Source organism: Protopterus annectens, chromosome 7.part1, assembly GCF_019279795.1.
Source record: "Protopterus annectens isolate FY-2018-M chromosome 7.part1, PAN1.0, whole genome shotgun sequence".
NCBI lineage: Eukaryota > Metazoa > Chordata > Ceratodontiformes > Protopteridae > Protopterus > Protopterus annectens.
The window spans coordinates 448,399,644-448,406,671 of NC_056740.1; positions in this window are offsets into that span (position 1 = coordinate 448,399,644).

Here is a 7,028-nt window from a genome sequence, read left to right on the forward strand (position 1 = left end):
ATAAGAGGTACTGATGTCCCTCTAACCAGGCTGAACAAGCAGAAGGTAATGGTTCATCATAGGGGACTCCATTATAAGAGGTACTGATGTCCCTCTAACCAGGCTGAACAAGGAGAAGATAATGGTTCATCATAGGGGACTCCATTATAAGAGGTACTGATGTCCCTCTAACCAGGCTGAACAAGGAGAAGATAATGGTTCATCATAGGGGACTCCATTATAAGAGGTACTGATGTCCCTCTAACCAGATTGAACAAGGAGAAGATAATGGTTCATCATAGGGGACTCCATTATAAGAGGTACTGATGTCCCTCTAACCAGGCTGAACAAGGAGAAGATAATGGTTCATCATAGGGGACTCCATTATAAGAGGTACTGATGTCCCTCTAACCAGGCTGAACAAGGAGAAGATAATGGTTCATCATAGGGGACTCCATTATAAGAGGTACTGATGTCCCTCTAACCAGGCTGAACAAGGAGAAGATAATGGTTCATCATAGGGGACTCCGTTACAAGAGGTACTGATGTCCGTCTAACAAGGCTGAACAAGGAGAAGATAATGGTTCATCATAGGGACTCCGTTATAAGAGGTACAGATGTCCCTCTAACCAGGCTGAACAAGGAGAAGATAATGGTTCATCATAGGGGACTCCATTATAAGAGGTACTGCTGTCCCTTTAAGCAGGCTGAACAAGGAGAAGACAAGGGTTCATCATAGAGGACTGCATTATAAGAGGTACTGATGTCCCTCTAACCAGGCTGAAAGAGGAGAAGATAATGGTTCATCATAGGGATCTCCATTATAAGAGTTACTGATGTACCTTTAACCATGCTGATTAAGGATAAGATAATGGTTCATCATAGGGGACTCCGTTGTAAGAGGTACTGCTGTCCCTTTAAGCAGGCTGAACAAGGAGAAGATAATGGTTCATCATAGGGGACTCCATTATAAGAGGTACTGATGTCCCTCTAACCAGGCTGAACAAGGAGAAGATAATGGTTCATCATATGGGGACTCCATTATAAGAGGTACTGATGTCCCTCTAACCAGGCTGAACAAGGAGAAGATAATGGTTCATCATAGGGGACTCCATTATAAGAGGTATTGATGTCCCTCTAACCAGGCTGAACAAGGAGAAGATAATGGTTCATCATACGGGACTCCATTATAAGAGGTACTGATGTCCCTCTAACCAGGCTGAACAAGGAGAAGATAATGGTTCATCATAGGGGACTCCATTATAAGAGGTACTGATGTCCCTCTAACCAGGCTGAACAAGGAGAAGATAATGGTTCATCATAGGGACTCCATTATAAGAGGTACTGATGTCCCTCTAACCAGGCTGAACAAGGAGAAGATAATGGTTCATCATAGGGGACTCCATTATAAGAGGTACAGATGTCCCTCTAACCAGGCTGAACAAGGAGAAGATAATGGTTCATCATAGGGGACTCCATTATAAGAGGTACAGATGTCCCTCTAACCAGGCTGAACAAGGAGAAGATAATGGTTCATCATAGGGGACTCCATTTTAAAATGTACTGATGTCCCTCTAACCAGGCTGAACAAGGAGAAGATAATGGTTCATCATAGGGGACTCCATTATAAGAGGTAGTGATGTCCCTCTAACCAGGCTGAACAAGGAGAAGATAATGGTTCATCATATGGGACTCCATTATAAGAGGTACAGATGTCCCTCTAACCAGGCTGAACAAGGAGAAGGTAATTGTTCATCATAAGAGACTATTATAAGAGGTACTGATGTCCCTCTAACCAGGCTGAACAAGGAGAAGATAATGGTTCATCATAGGGGACTCCATTATAAGAGGTACTGATGTCCCTCTAACCAGGCTGAACAAGGAGAAGTTAATGGTTCATCATAGGGACTCCATTATAAGAGGTACAGATGTCCCTCTAACCAGGCTGAACAAGGAGAAGATAATGGTTCATCATAGGGGACTCCATTATAAGAGGTACTGATGTCCCTCTAACCAGGCTAAACAAGGAGAAGATAATGGTTCATCATAGGGGACTCCATTATAAGAGGTACTGATGTCCCTCTAACCAGGCTGAACAAGGCGAAGATAATGGTTCATCATAGGGGACTCCATCATAAGAAGTACTGATGTCTCTCTAACCAGGCCAAACAAGGAGAAGATAATGGTTTGTTATTTATTTATTTTATATTTATTTCAGTTTGGTGACCGGGGAGGTCCACTGGGCTAAAGAGCCCATTTTCAGTGGAGGCCTGGGGAGAAAAGTTCCATAGTACAATGTTACAAGACATAATGATCATACAAGTAAGAAGTACAAATAAAATACAAAGATAAAATTGATTTACATACAAAGGTTTGAATTTCCAAACAGTAGATGGAAGTACCTTTTCATCATAGGGGTCTCCTTTATAAGAGGCACTGATGTCCGTCTAACCAGGCCGAACAAGGAGAAGATAATGGTTCATCATAGTGGGACTCCATTATAAGAGGTACTGATGTCCCTCTAACCAGGCTGAACAAGGTGAAGATAATGGTTCATTATAGGGGACTCCATTATAAGAGGTACTGATGTCCCTCTAACCAGGATGAACAAGGAGAAGATAATGGTTCATCATAGGGGACTTCATTATAAGAGGTACTGATGTCCCTCTAACGAGGCCAAACAAGGAGAAGATAATGGGGAGGTACTTATTTGGGCCAGGACCTGCCAAATCATGCACATGCTGAAATCATCATGCCACAGGTGTCAGTATAATCCCATAATAGTCTATGTAGGTGTAAATGACCCGGGATGTACCTCCCTGGACCACATGAGGATAGACATTGTGGAGCTTTCAGCCCATTTGTCTCAGGCTGATATATGTTGCCATCACCAAGGATGATGCCACAATATGAGCAAAAATTATGGATTTCAACAAGTGCCTGCCTTTCAGGTGTCATTTCATAGGGAATCCAGTATTTGTCAGCTTGAGAGGACATGGTTAACAGACCATATTGCTTTGTCAAAGATGGTCTACACTTTTCCTGTCTAGGCTTTAGAATACTGGCTAAAACTGTATACACCTCCATAGTGCCTTTTTAGGCAGTGTCAAATTGACAAACCTACCAACATAGCAAAATTAACTCAACTGAAACCCAAGGTGGTACTGCTCAATGCCAGGAGCCTAAATAAAATATTGCACTCCCTCCAAACATGGTTTAAAGAGGCAGAGAGTACCTTGGCAGTGCAAGGTTTCAGTGCCTTCCACATTTTTGGACCTATAGCTGCACAGACAAGCTAAAGATTGAGGATTTCAGCATACATTAGTAGCAAGCATGTCTCTATGGTGGTCAAACAGGATGAAGAGCTAGAGTTCCTCCATGTGCCGTTGTAGGTCACCCGCCATGTCCCAAGAATCCCACAGTGCATACTTGGACCTACTGGAGACAGTTACCATCCAACCTAACACCCTACCCATGGGATACTTTAATTACCCATATGTTGACTGGGAATCCTACACAGTTTCAAACCTAAATGCCCAGAGATTCCTGGACTTCAAAAATACAAACACCGTTGACTAAATAGTGCATATGCCCACTTGAGGCTCCAACATGCTGGACCTCATACTCACAAATATGGGAGAACTCTAACCCCCCTCCCCTCAATAGCTAATCCTCCCTGGTAAGATCCAACCATAAAGCTGTCTACTTCAAAATCAGCTTTACTGGAAAAGCACACCCAGACTCTGCCACAACTTGCTGTGATGGAAAGGTTAGTTTGTTTTTGTTTTCTTGTATTTTGTACTATTTGTTTTGGCTCTGGCACCAGTTATCCATCTCTGTGAGACCCTTTTGGAGAATGCTTGTGTCAGTTGGCGAGTCAATTATGGCACCCAGTTTGCACTCATCTGCAAACTTGGTCAGCCATAGTCCTCTCGTGTTAGCCTGTACCTCAGAGAAATATATACCAAACAAGAGAGGTTCCAGGACTGAGCCTTGTGGGACGCCACTTGTAACTGGTTTAGAGTCTGACATGGCACCTGCAATTCTGACCATGTGGGTTCTATCCCTGAGCCAGTTTGCAACCCATCTTGTGACATAGGGGTTGATATTTAAGCTTAAGATAGTAATCCATTTTCCATCTTAACCTTTAAAATCTGCAACATCTACTCCAAGGCCACCAGTTATTGGAGAGCTCACATTCTGCCTCTCAGTAGTCATCTTGGGATTAGTGCTTCTGTTTTCTCCTGGTGAGAGAAGGAGTGCAGTTACATGATTTCCTGGACACTGATGATCACCAGAAAGCTTAATAACTGCTTTATAGGTGACAGCTTGGAGTCTGGGATTATATTCTGATCCTGGTGAGAGTAGGAGCAGAATGCATTGATTCCTGACTGTTTCTGGTTGAGAGTGAGTGTCTGTGCTTGATGTTCCTGATTGGTCTGGTTGGTGTTCAAGACATCTACCAGGAAAGGCTACAAGTCTACATGCCGTTGCATCATCTGGAATAAGACTTTGGATCAGCAAACACACTGTGTGGCCTGCTTCTCATTTTGAGATTGGTGCTAATGTTTTACTTCTGGTGATAGTAGAAGCAAAGGAGCATTGTTTCCCAGCAGAGTGAAGCTGTGGTGAGACCAGCACTAGTGGTAGCCAGGCAGTAGCCATTCACATATCTCCCCTCTTTTCATCATTCTTGACAAGCTAATTCTTTGTTTGCAGTAAGTACTGCCTGATTTGTTTCTAACTTCAGAATACCTGCCCAAATACTTTATCCATAAATCATCAAGGTTTGGCAGTGGTCTGTACAGACAGACACCCTGAGTGACATTTTTCCTGTAAAAGCATGAGTGAAATTTCACCAGTATCTAGTTGCACATAATACAACTAGTTTGCAGTGACAAGCATTGCTCCCAGAGTTGCAAACCAGATACTCCTGACATTGTCTTATATTCTCACTCCATCTATCTAATTGATAAAAAAGGGTCTGTTGCCATGGATATGAACTTTCCCACTGTCTCCGTTACCAGCTTGGTGGATATGGGCATCCTGAGGCAATGTAGAGACTGCCTCATGTTTACTGACAGCCAGTTAATTCTCAAACAAACTGATATGGTATACAAGAGATGTATTTACAAAATGTCACTGGAGGCAAAGCTCTCACATAAAAGTACTTCTAATGTCAATAAGGTTGTCAGTAGTACACACGCTGCACCCATCACACACATTTCAAAGCAGACATATAGACCAACATATGCTGAGGGACTTAAATGTAACCTTCTTAAATGCCAAAGACCTTCTAGATGAAGTACACATAACAAATACTCTCAGCAGCCCAAAATGCGCTCTTTCAAAACAGCACCCATATCAACACATAGAGCTACATCTCATGGAACCTCTACCTCTAAGCCCGTAAGTCAAGTCACCACACAATCCACCATTCTAGTCATTGGACACTCCATCATGAGACACACTGATGTCCCTCTCACCAGGCTGAATAAAGACAACGTCACAATCAGTTGCTTACCAGGAGCTAGGATCTACCACATTGCACACACACACTCAGGCCACTGACCACAAGTACCAGTATGATTCAGTCATAGTCCATGTGGGTGTAAATAACCTGAGACATACCTCCCTAGACTATATGAAGATAGACATCATGGAGCAGTCTGAATATGTGTTCCAGGATGGTATTAGCCTAGCATTGAGCAGCAGTTTACCTTCTCCAAGGATGATGCCACAATACAAACAAAAGATGACTGACTTTAATAATATGCTTAGTTTCTGGTGTCATTCTAAGGGGGTGTAATATTTGTCAGCATGGAAGGAGATGGTCAACAGATCATGCTGCTTTGTGAGGTATGATCTGGACCTCTCCCCTCTAGGCTTTCGAATATTAACTAAAACATTGTCTTCCCCATAGTACCTTTTTTAGGCAATGCCAAACTGAAAGTACTTCAGACATAACAAATCAAAACCAAGAAAATCTAAAGGTGTTACTGCTCAATGCTAGGAGTCTAAACAAAAAACTCCACTCCATATAAGCTGTGTTCAGCGCAGAGAATGCTGACATTTGTGCAGTCACTGACACATGGTTTAAAGCAGCAGAGAGCACACCAGCAGTGCAAGGTTATAATGCCTTCCACACATTTAGATCAGCTACTACTCAGACAGGGACTAAAGGTGGAGGTGTCTTGATTTACATAAAAAATAAATATGCCTCAAAGCTGGTCAAGCAGGACAATTCACTTGAGCTTCTCCTTTTAAAAACATTGTAAGCAAAATCCAGTACTACTTCCTTGCAAGCTATAGATCCCCCTCTATGACCCAGGAAACCCATACTATGTATTTCAACTTATTGGAAACATTCACCATCCGACCCAATACCATATTCATGGGTGACTTTAATTACCTCACTATTAATTGGGAATCCTATACAACACCAAATGTATAGGCACAGAGATTCCTGATTTTGTAAACACAAACTCCCAGGACCAGATTGTCAGTACACCAACCAGGGGTGCAACCATACTGGATCTGGTCCTAACTAATATGAGATCCCTTAGTGTAATGTCTTCCTTGGTAAGATCAGACCACAAAATTGTCTCCTTTGAAGTAAAAATAAAACCTGGACCCTAGCTAACCCTGGAATATTCTGGAACTACTCTAAGGCTAACTTCCTGCTATTAAGTGATAACCTGGCAAAATGTCAAGCTCCCATAAACCATGAGAACACTGATGCCTGTGCAGAACTGTTCACAGAAACTCTATACAAGCATGTTAATAGCTGCATAGAGGCAGCTGTACCCACCAGGAAGAAGTACAGAACTAACTTTGCATAACAGAAGGAAGAAAGTCATGTCAAGATTGACTTCTTCAAATCAGTCTCCAGAGCCATGGACAAGGGTAAGGTGGTCCACACAGCCTATCTAGACCTTGCCAAGGCCTTTGACACCATCCCCCACTCTGGAATCATAGATAAACTTACTAAGCTGGGCATTAATCTCTACGTCACCGAATGGGTTGCTAACTGGCTTACTGATAGAACC